The sequence below is a fragment of the Castanea sativa genome, chromosome 7 (genome assembly GCF_040712315.1).
Source record: "Castanea sativa cultivar Marrone di Chiusa Pesio chromosome 7, ASM4071231v1".
Classification (NCBI taxonomy): domain Eukaryota; kingdom Viridiplantae; phylum Streptophyta; class Magnoliopsida; order Fagales; family Fagaceae; genus Castanea; species Castanea sativa.
In genome coordinates, this window is record NC_134019.1 from 6995756 (window position 1) to 7022684 (window position 26929).

The 26929-nt window shown below is 32.8% G+C and overlaps 2 pseudogenes; one reads left to right on the forward strand and one right to left on the reverse strand.

Annotated features, from left to right (window-relative positions):
• LOC142643906 (cyclic nucleotide-gated ion channel 1-like) overlaps positions 1 to 26929 on the reverse strand; it is an 89718-nt pseudogene that overhangs the window by 12235 nt on the left and 50554 nt on the right.
• LOC142643100 (cyclic nucleotide-gated ion channel 1-like) lies at positions 7387 to 25332 on the forward strand (annotated as a pseudogene).

Genomic DNA, 26929 nt, shown 5'->3' on the forward strand with positions numbered 1-26929 from the left:
TTTTATTTATTTCAAGTGCAATAGACCTTTTAGATTTTGATAGGAAGAAGTATAGATATTTTCATCTAACAATACTTATGAACCACAATTCTCTTGCTCTAATTGTTCAGAAAGAGAATGAGTATTTATAAAAAGAAAAGAGTGGCTGAAATTGGTTTTGTAGGAAGATTTTTAAGAGCAGGTGCAAGTAATAAATTAACATACCATGGTCTTTAACAGTTAGTTCTAGTGTGGGAATTGTTAACCATTGACAATGGTTTAAGTCTTTCCCGCTATTAATATCGTCTTCTTCACCAACCAATAAGAATTTCTTTTTTTGGCATCTAAAAAAAAAAAAATTCTATTTTTTTCCCTAAGAAATTATAAGCCCTCAATGGATAAGAATTCAAATTTTTATTACTTATTAGGTCTTTTGAAGGAGAAGGTATTTGGTGTCAAATGATACCATGTTAGCAATATCAAAATCCAATAAGTATAAGATATGTCAACAAAAAATAACTACCTTACTAACAGATTAAAGACATGTGTTAATTGAAAATACATATATAATTATGAAAAAATCTTAGGTATAATATTTAAGTGTTGTTCCTTAGGTTCCTCTCAGCCACGTGGCTACTTAACTAAAAATGATTTTCTATCCCATGAGAAAAAAGTTACCTGGCAAAATTTTAAGAAGAAAACTTAAAGAATAGCATATAAATTATTGTACTTAAGTTTTTTTCTATCATTATAAACCAACATATATACATACAGATTTTTATACATTGTCTAAAAGCATAACACATATACACGTTATATATGGCTCACTTACGTCTAATATGGACAATAAAATATTGCTTATGTGAATACTTGTATTTTTCATGTTAAAAAACTATACAAAGATAGCACATTCATTATATTGTATTTATTTGCTATGTTACCACCACTATAAATAGTTTTTATAATAAATATGTTAAATTTTCATGCTAAAAATCAATAAACCCCAATAAGTAAAAAAAAAAAAAAAGATTTAGGCTAACATGTGGCCCACCTTTAAATAAAAGAACTTTTTAATAAAAAAAATCTGCGTTTTGTTGAACTCAATTTTTTTAGTATAACTAAGAATCTTATAGTTCAATTTGTCGCCATCTTTTCCTAATTTTTCCAAATGAGATTATTAAATTATTTTAAAAAAGCAATACCTTTAGTATAATTAAAAAAAGAATCTCTTAGTCATTAGAAAATTAAAAGAAAATTGAGAAATAAAGGACTTGAAGCAATAAAACTCAAGTAGGATGCATTTTACAGTTAGTACTAAAGTGAGAACAGTAAACCATTAACAATGGTCCACTCGTTCTTTAATATGGTCTTCTTCACCAACTAATAAGAATTAAAATTTTTTCTAAAAAATTATTAGGCCCTCGGCTGATTATAAGATTTCAATTTGTCCTGAGAGAAGAGCTTAGAGAGAGTCTAATAGATAGAGACAAGGCCCTCAACCTCACTTGTCAACATAACCTTATTTCTATTGCTTGAGATTTGGAAAGGGAATCATGTCCTCAATTAATCCATGTTTAGAATACGATTAGAAGTGTAAACAGATATCAAACTAAAACCTCTTATTCTAAATCTATATATATATAACACAGAAAAAGGCCATAGTGGCTAATGCATCCAGGCTCAATTGGAAATACTATATCGATCATTTCCAGATTTGACAAAATACATAAAATTAATTTAAGCAATTTTACTTACAAATCAATTGAGCTCAAATGATGCAGAGTATAATTGGATTTTATTGAATTTCTTTTAAAAAAAATACAGTAGAATTTAAACTTAGGAAGTCCACTTTGTGATGATTGCTCTTATCATCGAGTTAAGACATTAATTAATTTTTTGATATAGGCAGGATTTAAACCTTATATCTTATTCAACAACAAAAAATTTTACTAGTTGAAACAAATCTTGAATTTAATATGGTGCATCAACAACAGTGTCATGTGCTGCTGGATTTTGACGTTTTCTTGAAGCACCAAATTAATCTTTGTTTGGGTGATTCATCAAAGCTGACTTGACTTGTGCAATTGCTTCGGGTCTAATTGTGGAAACCTAGAATAGAACAAAGGCTTCCACGTTTGTATGGGTTTTGAGGGTTCTTGAGGAAATGGGGAGTTTGGATATATAGGTTGTACATGTCAACGGAGGAAGGTTTCAAAACCCATTCAAGAGATTCTTCTCAAAAGTGCTGAGTTTTTTCACGACGCTCAACATGTCGAAAGGCAGTTCCTTCACCTTTATTACTGCTTGGATATGTCCATGCAATGCTGTTCGTAAACAAGAATATTGCATCAATTGACTCTCCCTCCGAACAATGTAGCAGTTCTTTGTTGTAGAACATTGGCTTAAAAGACTCGTAGATCTTAAGCAACAATATTTATTCATGCTTAGCCAACCCATTTTCTTTTTATGATATTGAGCTTATCAAGAAAAGTGTATATAATTTAGTGATTATTATTACTAAGAAATTATTGAGTATGAACTATAACCAAGTTTAGCTGTAAAACATGAAATATGAATTAAAGTCATAATAAAACCTGGAGATATCCATGATTTAATATTAAGGATGAGTTGATAAAATTTTATGTGTTTCTTTGTCCAATTTTTTTTCTCCTGTAGAGAGGAATTTTCTACCACTTGCAAATTACGCCATATTATCAATTCCACATGCTACGTTCAAAATGGTCAATTACGAAGTGTCATGTGCTAGGTAGTAGATCTCACTCTCATTGCTCAAAGAGAAAACTTCTATTTTAACCAATTTTAGATCATAAGATCAGGATTTTTATAAATCTCATGTACTGTAAATTTGGATATCAAATTGAAAATTTCAACATTTTGCATTGACGTTGTTAGGTTCTAAGACTTTAGGAACTAAATATATTAGAACTTCATTTTGTATATGTTGGTAAACCATGATCAAAACATTTAGTCTAGGTTTAGACTTACTCAAAATTTGTTTTAATGTAAGTTTGGAATCGAGTAATTGTCGAGAAATTACTGTTCAATTTTGCAAGGCTCGATCGATCAAAGAATAGACTCGATCGATCGATAATCGTGGGTCAGAAATTTTCTACAGAATTTTCAAACGCAGCCTAAGCCCATATGACGTGTAGGGTTAAGTGTTTCACTCCTAGTATAAAAGGAAAAACTCTAGCTACGTTTTAGAAGTCTTAGAGAAGTTTTTGGTGAGTTATGTGTTTAATCTTTTGTGAGATTTGAGAGGTGTTTACCTTAGAACACACGCATAATTCTACCAAGATCAAGATTCACATCAAGAATTGGTAGGTGATTCAGTTGCTGCATAGAGAACTCTCAAGAAGATCCAAAACCTTTGAGTGGAGTCTCAAAGTCACAAATAGGAGAACTTGTGCTGGTGCAGATTCAAGGAAAGAAGTAGTCCGTGGATTCGGATCTATCACTTGGTCATGATAGTAAGTTTTCTACACGAGATAGCATTAGGATGTTAATGGTCTAAGTTCTATTGTACAAACTTCAATTCTTTCATAGTAGATCTGCTTTTACTTTGAGAATAGCTAGATTAAATTGTCCCCAGGTTATTTACCTGTTTGGTTTTCTTGAGTCGTCAGATTTTTGTGTTTTTTACTTTCCGCATTATATCTGTTTTGTTCATAATTTTTTAACTTAGACTTAAATAACAATCTTGTTAATCAACTTGGCTTAATATTAGGTTAAACATATTGTGTTAAAAGGTCTAAAACCTAACAGATGTGTATATGCAATTGCAACAAAATGTAGATGGGAGGTAGTTGCTTAATGAGAGGAAACAAATTAGGGTAAAATGAAAAATAGAAACAAGAGAATAAATTCATAAAAGGTTTGGTGTAAAATGAAAATTTTACACCCTCTAATAATGAGTTCCATTGGAAAACACTTAAACCAAGATCCACTTAACCAAAAGAGATTAAATTCAATAAGAACGGGTGTAAAACAAGGCTTTTACACCCTCCAATGCTAACATGCCACCTCAACCTTTTACAAATTAATGAATAAGAAGTGCCACACACAATCAATCCTCATGAATACCCATCTCTCTTATCAAACTAGCCATCATGGTTGACTTCTTAAGCTCTGCTCATAGCAGTTGCCACAGTCTTCTTTAGCGGTAGCTCCTACACTCACCTGCATCTCTCTCTCCCTAACTTTTTTTTTTTCTCTCTCTAGTTTTTAGAATATAATTTCTCTCCAATCTATTCTTGTTTGTCACTAACTTAAAACCAACAATTCTTCCTTCAGTACTTAATCTTCAAGCCCATTAACAATCTTCACAAAACCCACTAACCATGGATGGCGACTTTGTGGTCGACCATGGATGTTTAAATCGAAGAGGGTTTGGGTGTCAAAATTAGAGAGAGAAGGAGAAACTTTTAGAGAGAAATAAAGATTGAAATGAGTGTGGTACCCACTATCAGATTTGAGAGAGAGAGAGAGAGAGCAAATTGTGATAGGCGAAGCTTAGTATTTGGCGAGGAGTGATTGTATGTGTCACCCTTTATTCATTAATTTGTGCAATTCTAATGTGGCATACTAGGATTATAGGGAGTAAATCAAGGGTTTTACAAAACATCCTAACCAAATTCAGACTCTAACCAAAATAAATAAGACCAGTTGTGAAACGTTTTTTGAATCACTAGCATATATTTGACAGAAAATAAAGAGTAGTAAGCACAACAGACCTAATCAGTGGCTTTCCATGAAAGGAAAAACAAGAAGGGAACGTTGATGGTGGGTGTGTCGCATGGAGAGTGACTACATCGAATTCAAAGACATATATTGGATTTATATTACATGTTAGGTTCTAAATATTTAGGATATAATGTTTAGGAACTAAATTTGTTGTATGTTGGCAAACTGAGAAACATGTCTAGTATAAGATCTTAGTGTTTTTGAAGTGGTTTAAACATTGCTTAAGTTGATACAAATCAAGATTCAAGAATGTACAATTACCTATTGCACACAATTATCACAGTTGCAATGTCTTGTATTGAAGTCCTAACACTTCTTGGGAACATAGTCACCTTAAACTACTACATAAACACCAAGGCACCTCCATTCCAAGGTAAGTGTGCATGTTTTCATACTCATACTTTTAGAGTTCCTGGAGATTGTTGTGAGTTTCTGACTTAACCTTTTAAGGTCTTTTGCCGGCATGTCACCAATGCACTCCATAGGTATTCTACTCTTTAGGTCTTCTAACACTGCGAGTTTGGATGATTATCTTGTTGTTGATCCTGAGCATCATTAGTTGGGATCATTACTTTCAACTAAATAACTTAAAACTTCAGTTATTTTCATCTATTTGTCTTATGTATTTCATTGAGTGGTCGGCTAATTTTTATTGTTTTATCAAGTTTGTGATGGGTGTTTCCATGCATTGAGCATTATGACATTGTTAAGCTTACTAAATAGACTTCCACATATAGATTTTATTTTATTATGGGTTTATTTTTTCCTTTTTCTATTTAGCAATTATAATTAGTCTTCTTTTAGAATATAATGGAACATACAATGAGATAATAGGCAAAATTTTTGGTTGAGTTTTAGATTATGGGTAAGTTAACTGCAATATTTAACTTTTACATATATATATAATAAAAAAAAGCTTAAATTATTCAGAAGATTATTTTTTTATTCTGGTAAATTTTATTGATTATGATCATTTAACAAATTGTTTTTAAGTTAAATATATTAAAACAAAATTCCTCTAATACTTGGTATACAATCAATTATAGATGATTTTCGAGATGTAAAGAACGTTGAATTTCATTTTAATAGATATTTACAATGCAAGTATCAAAAAACATTTATTTTGTATTTTTTTCATTTGATAATATTTTTTTAAGTGAACGGTTTTGTTGTTTACTAGTATGCAGTAATTGCTACATAATGGGTTATGTAGCAGTAAAAAAAAAGTAACATGTATCCAAAATTCATGTGCATTGGTTATATGGCAGTAAAAAAAAGTAGCATATATCCAAAAGTCATGTACAATGCATATAATCAAGTAGACGCTTAAAGCCTTAAACACTTATCATTTTCTATTGTTAATACTAAAGGAGTTCTAACTTGGATTTTCATTAAAAATAGAAATTCATACGCTGGTCCCCTCGATTCAGTTGAAATCCTCCGTCCATCCCTTTCCACCCATAGATTCTGAACTTAACTCATAAGTACTAGTTCTAAGTACTGATTATGAGCATGACAGGAGATGCATGTATTTATTGCCTATGTCTGTGTGGGTGTCTTGATTATTTATTGCCTTAAATATATTTATCCATGCAAAACTTGTGATAAATAATTATCTGCTTTAAGTCTTGAATAATTCATTAATTCATTATAGTTGCAAATCTGATATCTAATAGTAACTAAATTTTGTGGGTCGGTTTCTCAAATATATATATATATATATATATATATATATATATATATTTTGGGTCTAAACATGTTTTTCAGAGATATACGTATATATAGTTGCAAATCTGATATCTAATAGTAACAAAATATTTTGTATATATATATTAAAAAAAAAAATTATTTTGTATCTTTTCATTTTATGATATTTTGTTAATATTAAATAAATACTAATTTGAATTTTCCTTAAAATAGAAAATTCATACGTTGGCCCCTCCATTAAATCCTAGCTCCATTCCTTTCCATCCATATTTTATCGGTTGGTGAAAAAGACAAACATAGGAAGACTTGACAGATTGACCAGTGTGAATGGTTCATACTACTCACCAACTGAGATCATGATGACAGGTATTACTCTTATTTATTACTTGCAGCTGCTTCGGCACCTCCGCATGCTCTTAAAATTCTATAAGAAAGCCAGTTTCTGCCACTCTTTGTTTTCTCCAAATTCCCTTTCCATGCAAATCTTGTTACTATTTATTTCCTTAAATATGTTTATCCATGCAAATCTTGTGATAAATAATTATCTGGTTTAAGTCTTGAATAATTCATTATAGTTGCAAATCTGATATCTAATAGTAACTAAATATTTTGTATATAAAAAAAAAACAATTATTTTGTATCTTTTCATTTTATGATATTTTGTTAATATTAAATAAATACTAATTTGAATTTTCATTCAAATAGAACATTCATACATTGGCCCCTCCATTAAATCCTAGCTCCGTTCCTTTCCACCCATATTTTATTGGTTGGTGAAAACGACAACATAGGAAGACTTGAGAGATTGCTCCGTTCCTTTCCACCCATATTTTATTGGTTGGTGAAAACGACAACATAGAAAGACTTGAGAGATTGAACAGTGTGAATGGTTCATATTACTCACCAATTAAGATCATGATGACATGTCTTACTCTTATTTATTACTTGCAGCTGCTTCTACACCTCCGCATGCTCTTAAAATTCTATAAGAAAGCCAGTTTCTGCTACTCTTTGCTTTGTCCATTTCCCTTTCCTCTTGTTCCGCCTTGTAAAATGCATGCTACTTGAGTTTGTGATCAGGTTCAATAACAATTCTCTTTCTCAATAAGGAATTACCTTTTATTTTTTTTCTTGAACAAGTATTCGTTCCATTAACCCAAGAATGAACGAGGGGGTATGCTAAGGTCAATACCAGACCAATAGACCACGCAGTCTCAACCAAGCCAACTTCACTATATTTTCAACCACCCATTAAGGAGATAAATATTTTGTGATGCTATTTATAACTCCAAAAAAAAAATAGAAATACTTGTTGTTTACTTTTATTATATTTTTGAACAATTAGGTCAATAGCCTTATTTTTCATTAGTATTATTGCACTTTGATATAAATGAAAAATTTGTTAGTATTGTCTACTCTCCAGGGATCAAAATTCAAACTTTTTTTGTAAAGCTCGTGGGGTTGTGTAAACATAGTTCAGAGGATGGCTCATCAACAAGCTTCAGGTACGACTACTCATAGCCAAAGTGACCAAACGCAAGGGAACGATGCAAGGTAGTTTCATTTTCTCTACTTATATGCTAAAAATGACTATTTTTTCTTTTTTCTTTTGGCCAGTAGTCTAACAAATTTATTTCTAAATTGTTGCGGTTTTCTTTTAATAAATAAATTGGTTATTATTAGGCTATCATCTCAAACATTTTTCGGGAAGATTTTGCATGTCTGTTCTATTCTATTGTCCATTAGTATTTATTAGGGTGTGCATGAGTAGGGTTGGGTTGGGTTGGAGAGTTTTTTCAACCCAACTCACCATAATGGGTTAAAAAAAATCCAACCTAACCCAGTCCATCACAAAGATCTAACCCAACCCAATCCAACTAACGTGGATCGGGTTGGACAAATTTTTTTAATTACTATTATTAATACTAAATTGAGAATTAGAACACCATCACCACAAATACAAGCAAATTTATAACCAAATAATATAATACTGAGTATAACACAAAATCAATACAAATCATATGAGGAAAACTTAAGATTTGGGTTTTGTTTAGGAAGAGGGGTAAAAAAGTAAATAAAAATATTTACAATATATTTTTTAAATTTTAAATATATATTAAATATAGGAGGGTCGGGTTGGGTCAGGTTAAGTGGATTTGTGAATCTTATGACCCAAACCCAACTCGGCTCACTGTGAAACAAATTGACACATTATATATTAGGGACCCGGACCAAAATGGTATAGTTCAAAGATTGGTTCTTTGTTTTGGAGGTTGGATCATCGACAAGCATTAGGTATGAGTAATCTTAGCCTATCACAAGAGAACGATGATAGGTAGTTTCTTTTTCTCTACTTATGTGCTAACAATAAACTTTTTTTTTTTCTTCTTTTGGCCAATAGTCTAATAAATTTAGTTCTAAATTGTTGTTGTTTTCTTTAATAAATAAATTGGTTATTAGTAGGCTCTTAGCTAAAATATTTTTCAAGAAGATTTTGTATGTATATTCTATTTTGTTTTCCACTAGTATTTACTGGTGCCTAGGGGTGTGTATGGGTTGAATTGAAGTGTTTTTCAACTTAATCCATCATGGTGGGTTACAAAAATTCAGCTCAGTTCAATCCATCACAGGGATCCAACTAAATCCAGGTGGATCAAGTTGGACCCATGGTTTGGACAGATTTTTTTAATTACTATTATTAACATTAAAATGAGAATTAGAACACTATTACTACAAATAAGAGAAAATTTATAACCAAATAATACTGAGTATAACACCAAATCAACACAAATTATAAGAGAACTAAAGATTTGGGTTTTATTTAGGAAGAGGGGTAAAAAAGTAAATAAAAATATTTAAAATATATTTTTTAAAATTTAAATATATATTAAATATAAGTATGTTGGGTCAGGTTAGATGCATACAAAATAAAATCATTTGAAATTAAATAGTGAATAAGTGCATATGAATAATTTTGACCTTACTCAAAATTGAAAAACAATTCACCGACTAGAGAGCAAAATCCCCAAAACATAGTAGTCCAAGTTGAACCATGATTCGAAGACCAAGTAATTGACTGCTGATAGAAATGTTTAGCAAAGAAGAAAATGCTGTAGCCTTATGCTATTTATTACTAGAAGTATTGATAAGAATTCGAATTTACATATGATTTTGCCAAGTTAATTCAAAGTAATTTTTATTATTCAATTTGAATTAAATTATTATAATATTTTCTTTAATTCAACATATTATTAATGCTAATTGCTCTGTAAAATTCCAAAATAATGCACTCCAATCATCTTTTACAAAAGAGTGGCAGTCGGAAAGAAATCATATACATGGTTCCACTAATTCAACTTCATATGTGCATAAGAGTGGTAATTGGTTAGATTTGGGATGGATTAGCCTCTTTCCAATCCCAAACTTTTTAAATATGAGGAATTCCATTCCAAACCTCTTTATATATATATATATATAAATAGAGATAAAGCAGTGCACATTTACTTTGTTATAAGAATCTAGTTTTCTTGTAAATAGAATTAATAATAGAAATGTTTTAATTTTTAATAAATGGTGGATTTCAATTAGTTCAATTAGTAAAATCTCTTATTATCGAATAAAAAATTTGAAGTTTGATCTTCACTTATACCAAAAACTAATTAGCATTTTGACTTAATGATAAATATTTATCATTATAGAACACACGATATAGGTTGAAAGTTGAGTAAGGTTAGCTTATATTAGTTTAAGGTGTACAAAGTCGACATAACTCAGTTCTACTACATAATTTTTTTTTTTTTAAAGAAGATACTAATACAGAATCTGATACTGTTTAGCTTTTTTTTTTTTTTTTTTTTTTTTTTTTTTTTAAAGACAACCTATAATTTTATGTTTGCCATGTTTTTGTTCAGGAATGAGAATAAGGATATCGAGGGGCAATGTCCCAGCAAGGTTGTTGAATTTGTTTCAAAGACAAAATTTGGGCCGTTGGTACGGTTTTTCCTTCCATGGTATCATGAAATACTTGTATTCTTTCGCGCGATTGCAATATCACTGGATCTCTTGTTCTTTTACGTTCCCATGATCAAAGAAGACAAAAAGTGCATTGGGTTAAACAAAGTGTTGTTCATCATAGCTATTGTTTTGCGATCGGTCATCGATATCATTTACATAGCGCATTTTGTAGTGAAATCCAAGATACGACTTGATGAACGTAATAACGAGTCAAATACTACATGTTGGGCAAAAGTTCGAAGGCACTTATGGTTCATCATGTTCAACGTTCTATTTATTCTGCCCATTCCACAGGTAAGGAAGACTTTAGCTACATTGTAGGTGGAAAGATACTGTTTTCACGTGTATATATATACACCTCTTTTTTTTTTCTTTCTTCTTTTTTATCTCATTTTGTCTATTCCACTCTATACTCTACAAATAAATACATGTCACATGTCCACCTATTTAATTAAACATGACTTTTCTTATTTTAATTACCTAAAATAAAATAACCCAACACCTCCCACCGGTCACCACTACTCCATCATTAACATTCGCCATCACCGTCTTCTGTCCTCTTGTCGCTGCCTACCTACAGCCAGCCTTCGATGTCATCAGCATTGCTGGTTATGGCCAAACCTCCTATTTAATTAAATCCAACCCCATCCCCACTGTTCCTTTCAAACCTAAGCCAATATCATTCAAATCCTAATAACCAAACTCCAAAGAGACTAAATCATTGAATCAACCAAAGACAACAAAACAAATCAAAGAGAACTAACACAAAATGGGTTCGGTAATAGCTAGTATAAAAATTAGGAAAAGAAAAAGAGAACGAAAAATGGAAATTAAAGAGAAAAAACAAAAAAGTAATTCAGGATGATAGGCCAAGACTGTATTGGCCCCTTGTGATAAATTAACTAATTAATTAGTCAAGTAAATTAATTTAGATAATTAACATGCAATATGCGTGGTAGCACAAAAAAATCACCAACTAAGTTAAATGCAGCGGAAAATAAAATTGACACAATGATTGTTTACGAATGGGAAAAACCTTCAAGGCAAAAAATCCACTGGACGATTTTAAAATCGTCATTCCCGAGAATCCACTATTATCACAACAAGCAGTTACAAGTAAACGAATCCTAATACTTTATACCAACCTACAGTTGAACTCTTACCCCAATATACAATTAGACTTGTTCTGTAATGACAGTCTCTCATTTTCAATGCACGACTTCCAGTATGTGACTAACCAATCGATGTGTGGATTCCAGTACGCGGCTTACTCCTTTGTAAGAATCCAAGTATGTGACTAACACACCCACTTGAAAAAGATGTTGGTTGCAAAATTCTTCAGTTCATCAACACGATGAAGATTACGAAATTCCTTGGTTACAAAACTCTACAACGTACAAACGCAATAGCTTCTTCAAGAGAAAGATGAATTAGGAAAAATTCTATCTTCAAACACAATTTGCATGAACAAAACCTTTGCCTCACACTTGTACAACCTTTGACGGCTCTTAAAATAATCCTTATATATGTCTAAGGTTGTGAGAAAAGATAGTCTAAACACATACACATGGATATGCGTGAAATCAGATCTGAGAAACTGATTTTCGTAAATCTTGATAAATAGGTACCTGCACATGTATTAAAGGTAGCAAAGAATATTACGTATTGTGTGTGAAAAATATCGCAAGTTTGCATAAGTGTCTACATGTTATGACGATTTGAGATATGAGAAAATCAATTTAACTCATACACAATCATTACTGCTTAATGGAGACTATCACCTTCGAGATACATTCTATAACTCTCATATCTCCTAGAAGACACACTTGCAATCATATATAAAGTATTTTGATTATTTTTGCTTTTATTTTTCTTTGCATATTTTCTTTTAAGCATACCATACATGGGCATATAAGAGAGAGAGAATAAATATCCAATGATGTTAAGATTTTGACATTGCACTTTTGCTATGTCGAAGTATACAGATATCATTTCATAATTGGCAAGCAACAATTGTGAGATGGTTATTTATGCCTTTCTTTTAGGATTTTCTAGTCATTTCCATAAAAGAAAGTGATATGAGTATTATGTACAAGAGATTACTTAATCTTACTTTTCACAAACACAAGCCACAAAGCTCACTTGTTTAGTTATGCATATTTGCTTAGTTGTGCATAGAGATGCTCATCTAAGCTACAAAAGATACAAAGTTTAGAAAACTTTGTTTCAATGGCCATCCAAGGTACACAAGTACCAATGTACACAAAACGCACAGTTTTTGTATTTTTCTGATTTTTCTATTTTTTAATTTTTAAGAAAAACAAAATAAAGCAAAATTGAAAACAAACGAACAAAAACATGTTAAACAAAGCATAACATAAAACTAAACTACCTCAAAACAAGAAAGCAAAACACACAAGTAATGCATAATCAAAAAGAGAGGGAGAGAGAAAAGTGACTAAATCACTTAGAGCTTTTTTCCTTCTACACCTTGGAAAAACCTTTCCATTTTGTAAATCTTCAATCCGGCGGAGAGGGGGAAGAGTTGAAACCGTTCAAATTCAAAAGGAACAAGAAGGCTTTGAGTAGATCTTCAAGAGGAGCAAAAAATGATGGAAACTGATTCTGGTTTCCAAATGAGATCATACTGTCGCTCAGTTGAGTGGCTAACCACTTATAGCAATTAGGTCGAGTATGTCCTGTAACTCCACAGTGATGACAGAGATGTTGCTTCTTTTGTTTAGACTTCTAGGTATTACCTTTCTTAGCCTTAGGGTTTTTAGTCTCCTTCTTATCAAGCTGAGGGGATGCTCCTAAGATAGATTTACCTTTGTCTATGTTCTCACTAGCTAAAACAGTTTTCACATCATTATTCTTAGATTCAATATTATTAGCAGGAGAAACAAACACAGTAGTACTAGAAGAAGCAATATTAGGAGACAAGAAATCATACCCTAAACCGGTTCAATCAGAAGCAGATTTCTGAACACTAAGCATTTCATCAAGCTTTACACTAGAAGTCCTCTCCAACTGAACTCTGACTTAGAACAGCTCTGCCTCAAGCTTCTTGGTCTTCTCAGCTAAGAAATTGTTCTCAAATCTTAGTGCTCCAATGGTCTAATTTGCTTCATTGAACATTGTGGAGATTTCTTCTCGTTCAAGCTCCACGTCACTGAGCTTCTTGGTGGCCAACCTATACAACTTCTCATGCTTTTTCGAGACCTTGTACAATTTTGTATAGGTTGTATGGATGTCTTCTTGTTCATTCATATTTTCAAACTTCGATTCCACCAACTCCTCTTCTTCATCCACTTCTTCAACAATCCCCTCAGTAGGATTTACAGTGGTAGTAAAGACATTTAGGATTCCATCATCCTCATTGTCCAAATCATTCTCAGGCTTGGTGTCACTCAAGGTAGTAGCAAGGGCTTTACTTTTCCCAATGGTCTTGAGATAAGTTGGACATTCTTATTTCATGTGTCCAAAACCTTAACACCCAAAGCATTTTGGTCTTGGGGGAATAGTGTACTGACTGTCATCCCTAGCATCCTTCTTCCCTTTGTCTTGGCTCTTGAACTAAGACGAATTGAACGACTTGAGGTCTATGTCGAATTCTTTCACATTAGCATTCTTCATGAACTTTTTAAAGAACTTCATCATGGAATCTTCGTCGTCAAAAGACTCATCGATGTCATTGCTCTTGGTCTTCAGTGCCATGCTCTTACCCTTACTTGATTTCCCAATCCTTGTCAAACCCAATTCATAGGTCTGCAGATTGCCAACTAGCTCTATCAAAGGAATTTTTTCAATGTCCTTTAATTCCTCAATTGCGGTGATCTTGGCATGAAATATCTTAGATAGAGATCTGAGCACCTTTCTAACAATCTTGGGTTCGGGAATGATTTCCTGTTCACTATGTCCTTGAGCTGGCATAGAACTCATCAAATGAGTCATCCTCCTCCATCTTGATCTCTTCGAAGCTTGTAGTAGGCTTTTGAAGCTTTAAATCCGTGACAGCCTTGGTTTCTTCATAGATTATCTGGAGGATGGTCCACGCTTCCTTGGCAATTTTGGTAGAGGATATCTTCTTAAGCTCCTCATTCGTGGCTGCACTAAATAAAACATTCAATACCCTACTATTGAAGTTAGCTGCCTTGATCTTAACATTATCCCAATCGGCTAGCGCTTCCTTTAGCTTGATCCAGCCTATCTTTACAGCTTGCCACACTTTTTCACCTAATGACTTCAAGAAAGCTCTTATACATACTTTTCAGTATGTATAGTTAGTGCCATCAAATAAAGGAGGTATAATCAACGATTGTCCTCTATCCATGACAATAGGGGTCAATGGATCACACAGTAAAAATTAACCCTAATCAAAGTGTGCCCGCTCTGATACCACTTGATAGACCAAGAATGTATTAACCCCTTGTAATAAATTAACCAATTAATTAGTCAAGTGAATTAATTAAGTTAATTAACATGCAATACGTGTGGTAGCATAAATAAATTACTAACTAAGTTAAATGTAGCGGAAAATAAAGTTGACACGGTGATTTGTTTACGAACGAGGAAAACCTCCAAGGTAAAAATCACACTGAGTGATTTTAAGGTCACCACTCTCGATAATCCACTATTATCACAACAAGCGGTTACAAATAAAGGAATTTTAGTATCTTATTCTAATCTACAGTTGAACCATTACCCCAATACACAATTGGACTTGTTCTGTAGTGCCAATCTCTCCTTTTGAATGCACGGTTCTCAGTACGTGACTAACCAATCGATACACGAATCCCAGTACTCGGCTTACTCCCTTGCACGGATCTAAGTACGTGACTAACACACCAACTTGAGAAGGATGTTGGCTGCAAAGTTCTTCAGTTCATCAACACGATGAAGATCACGAAACTCCTTAGTTACAAAACCCTACAGCATACAAACACAGCAGCTTCTTCAAGAGAAAGATGAACTAGGGCAAATTCTGTCTCCAGTCACAATTTTCATGAACAAAACTCTTGCCTCACACTTGCGCAACTTTTGACGGCCCTTTAAATAATCCTTATATATGTTTAGAGTTGTGAGAAAAGAAAGCCTAAATACATACACATGGATATGCCTAAAATCAAATCTGAAAAACTAATTTTCGTAAATCTCGATAGATAGGTTATCTATCAAGCAGCTATCGAGCATCAGGCTGAAGATCCTTTTTAAACCTTGATAGATGCTATCTGTCGAGCTAGTTGTCGAACTTTAAAATACAGCACTTCTTTACTTGTTTCTTGGACAGATTTGCATGGCTTCAATACTTAAACTTGAATCCTTGTTCCTTGAAGTATTAAACACATCCTAGATTTATCCAATTACAAGTAAAGTGCGTTTTGTCAAAGGATTTTGTCAAAGGATTAGCCAATTCTAAATGACATATGTTCCTAACATGATTTACATATATCCTAACACAGGAGACTAGGAAGAGGGAAAAAAAAAAAAAAAGAATGAGGAATGGGTTTGAAACATGGGATTTAGATATGGTGATGATTTTGGCTTGGGTATGAAACATGAGTTTCAACTATGGTGGTTGGTGGGTTTGAGATTGACGGTGGGGATTGGTTGGATTTTGTTAAAGAGGAAGTTTTACCGTGATCGGAGATGATGTTTGGCAGTGACCAGAGATGTTGATTGCGTCGCCGACTAGTACCGATGAAGGTTGAAGGTGGTGGTGGTGGGTTGAACTTTGAAACATGGGTTTTACCCATGGTGGTTGATGGGTTTGAAAGGAACAGTGGGGATGGGGTTGGATTTAATTAAATAGGTGATTTGGCTGTGACCAAAGATGCTAATGACGTTAGAGGCCGGCGGCAAGAGGACGAAGGACGGTGTTGGCGAAGGTTGATGGTGGGGTGGTGGTGGGCGGTGTGAGGTGTTATTTTATTTTAGATAATTAAAATAAGAATAGTCAAATTTAATTAAATAGGTGGTCACATGGCATGTGTTTATTGGTGGAATATAAAGTGGAGCAGAAAAATGTGACAGGAAGATTTGAACTCAAACCGAAGGCTAGGCTGACACATTAACCCATTAATGCAAATTAGCTTGTTGTATCTTTATGTAGCAAACTATTATATCAATTTATTTTATGTAATTAATTTTATTTTTTTATGGGTTAACCTCAGTTGAACTTCAATCCGACTTAAAAAACTTTGAGCTAGTACTTCAAAGCAAATAAAAATACATCAAATGCTCATATGGGAATAAAAATACATTAAATGACTTGTTTTTATTAATTTGAAGTACCAAGTTAGAAATACTCTAATAACATTCACATAAACAGGAAATTGATTACAAAAAAATTTAACATAGTTCAATTAAATTTCTTGATTTCATATACAAGCATATAAAATCAAATATATTTTCGATAATAATTTATTATTATTATTATCAATAAAATACAAACTCTTAAAGTCACACGCGTGTGTATCTTGGAAAGCTTGATAATCTAAATGCTAGAGCTAATTAAAGTCCCCAATTTTAATTACGGCTTGATTAATTTTAATCTAAACACACTTAATGTGGAATATACATGATTATCAAATTAATTAATCAAAGCACTCAATAATTGCATGGATGAGCATATAAATGCAAGGCAAATTTGTAAAGGGCAGTAGGGAAAAGAAACTCAAACCCAAGATAATACGCTTTCTGTTATCAAAAAGGAAAATCAAAGAACTCAGTGTAAAAAACTCTCTACGGCCCTCCAAGTCGAAATGATTTACTAGTGAATAAGTTAGAGTATAAGGATAACCAAAAAGACCATCCAACCCTAATCTATCCAAAGTACTTAAGTCCTCCAAGCTCTAGCTACCAACAGACTTCACCGACCTTGTCTTTACTAGCTTCCTGAATCCCGCAATACTGCCCGATTGCACCGCCAAACCTTAATAGTTTATTTTGGCAAAGACCCAATGCTTTCCTTAACTCCAAAACACTCTCTTCACTCTGAATGGGTGTGAGTTATGTTTGAGTACAATCTCCTCTCAATGTATAACAATAGGAGAGGGGAGGAGAAGAGACTACACAAGAATTCTCACTTAAGGATGAGTAGCTCTCTCTAAAAGGTGGGTGTTGTGAAAATCAATCTCTAGGGTTTTCTCTCTAATAGCCTCCTCACAATTTTGTGGGTAATGAAGGTATATATAGTGTGGGTGAAGGGTATGAAAGTCACACTTAAAACCAGTTAGTGTATCTTGCAAGTTGGCCATGTCACAAGTTACTTGCGAAACACACTGATTGTTGAACTTCCTCATGAGCTCCTCACATTACCTTTCGCGGGTGCTGTAGTCCCAAGTTAGTTACGAGCCAAGTCGCGAGATTAACTATCTTGAGCAATCTTCACCAACTTAATACTAAACTTATCACAATTAAATCTCACAAAATACAAGGAAATAAATTAATGAAATTACAACATTTTTTTGTCATGGAATATAGGCAACATAAATATTATGTAAAAACCATAATTTTACAATTTTTTAACCCAAAAATTAGTATAAAATATCTTTCAACTATCAAACCAATGGTCTTTTTTTTTTCTTTAAAAAAAAAAAAAAAAAAACTATCAAACCAATGGTAGAGCCACTGTTGGTGCCCTCAAATAGTGTAAAAACACTATTGCTTGTTTAGATCCCTAAATTAAAACTTATGGCAAGATTGCTTTTACCCTACTTAACTAAGTGCAGAATAAGAGTAAGTGTAACACAATGAAACCAAACCAACTTTCTAAGGCATAAGCATATACTATTAAAAATAAAAGTAAAGCGTAAAGAGTAAGGGATGAGATATGCAAACACAAGATAACACCTGTGTTATCAAAGAAGAAACCTAAGTACTTGGTGAAAAACCTCTCCATGGCCTCAAAACCGAATCAATCTACTAATGAATAAAGTTGGAGTACAAGGAGATCAAAAAGACCCTCCAAGCCTAATCTATCCAATGTACTTGAACCCTCTAAGTTTTAACAACCAACGGACTTCACCGAGCCATGTCTTCACTAGTTATTCAGATCCTGCAATTAGCTCCAAATTGCATCTGCCAATCAAAGGCTTCTTCCAATGCTTCCCACGCTCACCAAAACTTCTTTCAACACTCAGATTGGGTGAGGTAAGTGTTTGGGCTAAGAACCTCTCAAGGATTTGTAATTGGAGAGGTAGGAGTAGAGGAAAACTAAGAGAAATTGTGTAAATGGTTATGGGTTTACAATCTCTAACTCTCAAGTATTTTGCTAGGGTTTTTTCTCTAAAACCTTATAATTTCATTGGTAATGTGGGCTTATATAGTGTTGGTAAAGAAATGAAAAAAACACTATTTAAAAAATTTCAAGCAGAGAGTTTCGCGGGTTACTTGCGACTTGGCTGAGTCGTGAAGTGACTCGCAAAAACCAAGCTCGCATCAGACCTTTCAGCTTTTAGCATGTGCTTCTCACATGGCCTTTCGCGGGTCGTCCACTCGCGAGCTAATCGCGAATTTCACTGTCTTCACAATTCTTCACCAAATTCTCACACTTAGGAACCTTTACTCGCGAGCTTCTTGTGAGCTAGTTGTAAAACTGCATTGATCTTCATTGCATGTTTGGTTCTTCACTAACTTAATACTAAATCCAATACAATAAAATCCCACAAAATACAATGAAATAATTTATTTCAATTATAACACTTTTTGTTATGGAATAAAGTCAATACTTTTTGTCATTATACCGTAGTGTTATTTACTTTTCCACATATTTGCATGATATGATTTATTTGTGTTTAACCTAGATCTGAAAATTAATATAAGTAATCACTTGGTTAATATATTAGGTTAAACAATCTGTTTAAGGAGTCTAAACAAACAAACAGAAAAGATCCTATATATTGTTGATGAGTTGCATGTATATTCTAATATTTTAGTATTCATAACTTTATAATGAATATATATTAAAATAAAATGGAAAACAGAAAAAGAATTGAGCTTCCTTCTCATAAAAATCATAGTTGATTAAAGATAAATTACAGATATTGAATCTATTTTGTCAATCTTGACTCAAGTTTGTTGAAGTATAATAGGTATATTTTAAGTAGTACACATTTGGATTATAAAATACTTGATTTATATTTTGATCTTTTTTTATAGCACAATGTTATATATCCAACTACACATAGTAGGAATACGATGTATTCAAAGAAAAAAATACTAATCATCATATTTATATTCGACCCCATGAAATAATTTCTGGCATCACCACTACTTCAAACATAGTCTCACTGTACCAATGTTTCTAATTTAATTCCTATTTCTTAATAGCAGTACCTAATTGCCTGTACTATAGCTTAGCGAAAAAAAAAAAACTGCCTATATTATAAAGATCTAACACGTACTCTTCAACGGACAAGAAATACTAAATTTTTTCTTGGATAAGGAATATTAAAGTTACTTTTATTTTACAACAAAAACATTCTCCTTTAATAACAAAACTTCAAATAGATTAGTAATAAATCAAAATGTGAATTTGAAAAATTTTCTAATACACACATAATTACTACTTTCTTTAAAGTATCATTGTCCTACACATAATCAGATTATATCCATTGACTCTAAAAACAAAAATTGTTGTAATCCATTCAGGTGGTAATGCCAAGCATATTTTCAGAGACGAGACGGACAAAACCTTCAAATATAACAATCTTGAACTCTGTAATTCTTTTGCATTATGGGGCAAGAGTTTCCCAAATCTACCGATACATCCTTGCTGATCGTGCAAGCGCAGAGAAATGTGATAAGGCTTCCGTATGGATTCAAGCTTCATTTTATTTATTTCTATACATCCTTGCTGGTCATGTAAGTTTGCTTACGTAGTAATTTCTTATTCTTTATTTTTAATCTTCTCAAATGTTGATTCTTTTATCAATGTATTGTTGTCTTTTAATATATAAATTCCAAATCAACCTTCTTCTCAAAAAAATCTAAACCAACCAACCTTGCTAAATCAAAATCATATATTGAAGAAATATCCAAAAAAGAAAGAAGAATAAAAATTACGAATGTTTCATTTTATTAATTTTTAGAATTACCTAGATTAATTTTTTTGTACAAATACCTCAAGAATGCCAATACATCGAAACTTAGAAGATGCTCGTGTAAGAGTTGTGTTGGGGAGATCATACCTTGGAAAGCTTCAAAATGGGTAGTTAATACAACATATATAAAGAGAGAACACTTGACTCAAAAGGCCGGTTAAACCAATGAGCTTGGACCTAATTATGTTATATTAATCACTCATCATTCTCATTATTATTCAATGTGAGACTTCACTTATATATATATACTCAACAATCTTCCCCCCTCACCTATGAATCTTTGCCTATCTATAGGCAACAAACAAGTCCCATTTGCTCCCTTTTTCCTTATGGACTTTTTCTTCGTCAACATGTCATCCTTGAGCCTTATGTATGCCATCCATAAGAACTACATGTCAACCTCGTATGCTCATTTTTTAGAACTTAGCTTGCACTATTATGTCCATGGGAACCTTGTGTCGTACCATTTGGCAATACTCTTTAATTTGCTGGATTTTTTTTTTTTTCTTAAAGATCGTCTATATGAGCTTCTATCGACTTGTTTTGTGTGATCCATACTTGTATAGGCTCCAAATACACACATTCTGTCCCTGTGCTTTGGATGCCTTCGTACCTAAACTATGCAAAGTATGTTTCCATCTGTTCGTAAAGTCTAGAAAAGCATCTCAATTCACTTATTGAGAATGATTTAAGTAGTAGTTTCATATCCATACAATTCTCTTTTTCTCTTATTGTTATAGTTGTAATGGTTATTAACCTTTGGTTACGATATCTGCAAAATTTACTAATTTATAACGATAATCTAATTGATTAGGTAATGGGAGCCTTTTGGTACTTTTTCTCTACTCAACAACTAATGGCTTGCTGGCACAAAGCGTATGAAATTCATGGTGATGGGGTTGAAATTTCTTTTAACTGTGACCATAGTTTTAGAAACCTCTCCTTTTAGATGATTTCTGCCCTATTGATGATACACCAATTCCAAGTTCCTTTGATTTTGGAATATTTCTTGAAGCCCGTCGATCTAGAATCTTAGAGTCCACAGGTTTTCTGCAAAAAGTACTTTACTGTTGCTGGTGGGGCCTGCGAAATCTAAGGTTTGCACATATTACACCCTTTACTATTCCATATCAAAATATATAAGTCATGCTCATGTTCATGTCGTTCAAGTTACACATGATATAATTTTAAGAATATTACACCTCTCAATAATTTATTATTGAATTCATATTTTGAAAATCTCACTGCTGAATTATATGTTCTATATGTTCTTAACGTACATACCAATTTTCATGTCAATCAGATGTTATTTATTATTCGATTAATAAATTCATATTTTATATATTATTTTAAACAAACAAAAAAAACTTGATTTTAAATAATTAATTGATAACATGACTATTGATCTTTAATCACCTTGAATTTTTTGTAAGCATGAAAAATATATGAAGATAATGTAAAGGTGGTTCGATAAATTTGTTAAAATTTGCATTTAATTAAAAATACGGAGTGATGTAATATTGTTTAAAGTTACAAGGATTAGGGCTTCTTAATCTATTCTTAAATTTTTTGTTTGCACAAAATTGAAGCTAAAATAGTTATGAGTAGTGCTACATGTGATACTTATTACAAGTTTACTACATTAATCATACAAATTGATGTGTCACCATTAATCAAAAGGTAATTCAAATATTCAATTATGAGGTGGTTAGAACTTACCAATCACATTCATTAGCATATCAATTTGTAAGTTATATTATATGTAATAAAACTTGTAAAACCTATAATACTTTCCAATAGTTATTAGTTTCTCCTAGTTTTATTAATGATCTCAGTAAATAAAATTATCATTAATTTCTACTCTTTATTTCTTACATGGTAAAATCGTCAAGTAGAATAGAATTTCCTAATGAACATTGGGATCGCAATAGAAAGAAATACTTGAACCGTGAATGAGTTCTTAACGAATTTTCATAGATTTGGATAATCCTAGTAGTTCACAGGATTTTTCAAGTTTGCTACTAATAGGATTATGGTTTGCTTTTATCCTGGAGATGCTTTGGTATTTTTTTTCTTTGGCTATATTATATTCCTAATATAGATATATATATATATATATATATGTGCCTTTGTAGTACTATAAAATAGTACTTTAAGCACAACTCAAGATATATATTAAGTATTTTATAATCTAATGTATCCTTAAGGGTCGCGCGAGTAAGGTGATAAGGTCCTGTTCGGGTAAAAATCGATCTTAAACAGGTTGCAAGCAAGTCAGATTAATCATATTATGAGTTAACTAGTAGTTTTAACATGCAATAATAATAATAATAATAATTATTATTATTATTATTATTATTATTATTATTATTATTATTATTATTATTATTATCTTCCTAGTTCCTTTCCATACAAAAAAGAGAGCAAATAACTAAAAAAGGAAAAAGAAAAAAAGAGAACCAATAACAAAAAAAGTTTAAATAAAACTTAAATAATATATTGATTTCTAAGTTTCCATAATCCAAAATTCATTAATGATATCATCACCATAAAATAACAAAAAGAAAATGCTAAAGTTTGTGGACCATGTCAAGTTATCAACCTTCTCAGTTGCGCCTCTTCTTATTGCATGTAAAATAATAATAATAAAGTTAAATTATTTAGAAAAATAACTAAACAAAAAATGTTTTAAGAGTAAAACATAACATATTAGGTAAAGAAAAATAAATAATACTTTGATATAAATTTTACCCCAAGATTCAAACTTCAAGTTGGCAAGTAATTTTGTTAGTACTTTCATCTACAATAAAAAAAAAATTAATATAAGTCAAGTATACAAAGAAAGTGATTCAATAAAGAATTAAAAATTATGACTATTCTATAACTGAATTAACTTACCTAAATCCATATAAGCAACTTTAAAAAAAAAAATCACTTTAAAAAACATGTTGGGTTCGATTGTAACCCATACAATAATTACCCATAATGATTTTTGATATAGAAACTAAGTCACTAGACCTCCAGCACAAGTAATAGACAATGTATCCTAGCTTACCGCTTTTGCTGCAATTGCTGAACTAGCCTTTAGTCTTCACACTGATTTAGTGCCGCAAGTAAACAATCCAGAAGCCAATCTCGAAATTTTTGTAATAGGCTATCAGTTGACCAAGAGTCTTCTAAGTGTTTTTTTTTCCTGATTGTCAATCTCACATGACCGAGCCTTCATTCTTGCATTGTCAAGATTGTCTTGTAAAGTGAATAGATACTTCAACCTTCATAACTACTATTTACATTACAGTATTAAAAGCCAATATTCGTGTTCTTAACATAGATGTCATATTTCATCTAATAAGATGTTATTTATTATTCAATCCATAAAAAAAAAAAAAAAAAATTATGCATAATTTAAGATTATGAAAATTTGAAATTTAAACATTTAATTGTTGATATAGTTATTGATTTTTAATTTTCTTGAAATTTTACAAGCATTGAAGACATAATAAGAAAATGCAATCAAATGGTGGATTTGTCAAAATTCACATTTGATAAAAAGATATAAGGGAAGTTTGTAGCCATTGTCTTCTTTTTGCTCTTCACTCTTTCCGCTCTTCATTCTTTTCTTAATTTCCTCTAATTGTGTCACGTTCATGATTCCTTCTCTGGATGTAATGGGCTTGAACCCCATCCTTAATTAACCACTGCTCTTGTGTGGGGGTTAGAGTTCCTATTTGTCCAAAGGCCATAAACATGTGATCTTGACCCTGTTTTCTTACTTTGAAGGCCCAAGTATAGATCTTTCATTTTCTCTTTAACTTATGCATTTCCCCTAAAATTTTGTGAATTCTCATTTTTTGAATTTTAGTTAGAAAATTTTAAGATTAGTGTCTCATACATTATAGTTGTGGCATTTTGCAGTTCTTTTGGGTCAAACCTCCAAACAAGTAGCTACATATGGGAAAACATCTTTGCACTTGGAATTTCTATCTTTGGTCTGTTATTATTTCTTTATTTCATGGGAAACTTGCAGGTGAGTACCTAATCCTTTCCTTTCACTTCTTTTTTTTTATGAAAACTTCTCTACACTTGGAATTTCTATATTTGGTCTGTTATTATTTCTTTATTTCATGGGAAACTTGTGGGTGAGTACCCAATCCTTTTCCTTTCACTTCTTTTCTTTTTAAAATTTTTTGTGTTAAGTTATGATTTTTTCATAACATTAGTGTTGGCTTATTCCATGTCAAAAAGTATTGTAATTGCATAAATTTATTTCCTTGTATTTTTGTGGGATTTATTTGTAATGGGTTTAGTATTAAGTGGTGAAGATTTGATCAAGACAACTGAAGGTCACATAAGAAGCACATGTAGGAAGGTGAACAGTCAGACCAGGTGTCCAGCTCAGTACAGCCTATCTAGGAGGGTAACTCGCAACTTGGATTCGCGACTTGCACCAGTCGCGAGTGACCCACGAAGTTCCCATGTTTTACTGAAAGGGAGGGCTGAGACCACAGAGACGGGGTTTTGTGAGCTTGAGGCCTGGAAGGAGGTTCAGATTAGGAAACTTGACCTGATGAAGAAAGCTTTGAAGGAGATGAAGAAGCAAACCGAGGTGCTTACAAACATGCTTAAGGACAAGGAGGGGGAGATCTTCTTACTAAGGAAGCAAGTTTGTCATGCCAAGGAGGACACGGTAAAGGAATTCCGTGACTCCGACGCCTTCCTATACGAGCTAGGCGATCGTTTTGCCAACGTCTTCAACGATTGAACTTAATAAATACCCGTCTATAATATGGGTTGAAAAGTTAGAAGGCATCCGTCGAGATGCATCCGTCCACATAAGGACTTAATGAACTTTAAGGCATCCCTTGAGATGTATCCATCCCCTTAAGGACTTAATAAATTTCAAGGCATCCCTAGGATACATCTGTCCATTTAAGGACCTAATAGATTTCAAGGCATCCCTTGGGATGCATCCGTCCACTTAAGGACTTTGATAAATTGCAAGGCGTCATTTGGACCCATCCATTCATGGACTTGTATAGATTTTAAGGCATCCCTTGGGATGCATCCATCTACTAATGGACCTTAATAATTTACAAGGCATCCCTTGGATGTACCCGTCCACTTGCGGACTTGTATAAATTTTAAGGCATCCGTTGGATGCATCCGTCCACTAATGGACTTTAATAAATTGCAAGGCATCCCTTGGATGTACCTGTCCACTCACAAACTTGTATAAATTTTAAGGCATCCCTAGGACGCACTGGTCCATTCATGGACTTGTATAAATTTTAAGGCATCCCTTAGGATGTATCCATCCACTAATGGACTTTAATAAATTTTAATGCATCATTAGGATGCGTCTATCCACCTAAGGATTTGGCCATAGACGTGGTTTTGTAGAGATGTATATATGCGCATGATATTTCTGAATAACTCCTTCTATTATGATAAACACGTGCATAAACAAAATTGTTTTGAAAGAATAAAAAGATGCCCTTTTGGCTAAAAAGTATTGTAGATAATAAAAACAACTAGAATGAAATAAGCTGGAAATGAGGAGTGGTCTGCATGTCGTAGTCTACTAGTAGTATTTCTTTAGGTTTTCGGTGTTCCATGGATGCTGCAACTTTTTTCCGTCGAGTGTCTCCAAGTGATAGGTGCCTTGCTTCTACCATGAAGTGATTCTGTAGGGTCCTTCCCAATTGGATCCTAACTTCCCTTGGGAGGGACCTCTCGTAGTGCCCGTTACTTTCCTCAAGACAAGATCTCCAACTTGAAAGTCCTTCTGTCTGACTCTGGAATTGTAGTGCTTGGCCATAAGGTCCTAGTATTGTGCTAACCTTTGTTTGGTTGTTGCTCTGACCTCATCCACTAGGTCTAGCTGTAGGCGCATGGCTTCATCATTCCTACTCTCATCGTGGTTCTCCACCTTGTAGCTTGTGAGTCCAATCTCTACGAGAATGACTGCCTTGCTTCTGTACACTAGTCAAAAGGGTGTTTCTCCTAGAGTAGTGATTCTTGATCCCTAATTGTGAGCAAAAATCCCTGAACGACTTGTTGTCGAACTACTTTTCGTTGTCCAACACCATGACTCTAGGGATCCCATACCTACAAATGATGTTTCTCTAGATGAAGCTTCATACATTTTTTTTTCCATGATAGTGGCCAGGGCTTCAGCATCCACCCATTTGGTAAAGTAATCTATGCCTACCACTAGGAACTTTAGTTGCCTTATTGTTGTTGGGAATGGGCCCATGATGTCCAACCCACATTGAGCAAAAGGTCACGGGACCATCATCAAAGTGAGCTCTTCTGTTGACTGTCTGATGATATTGCTGAACATCTGACACTTGTTGCAA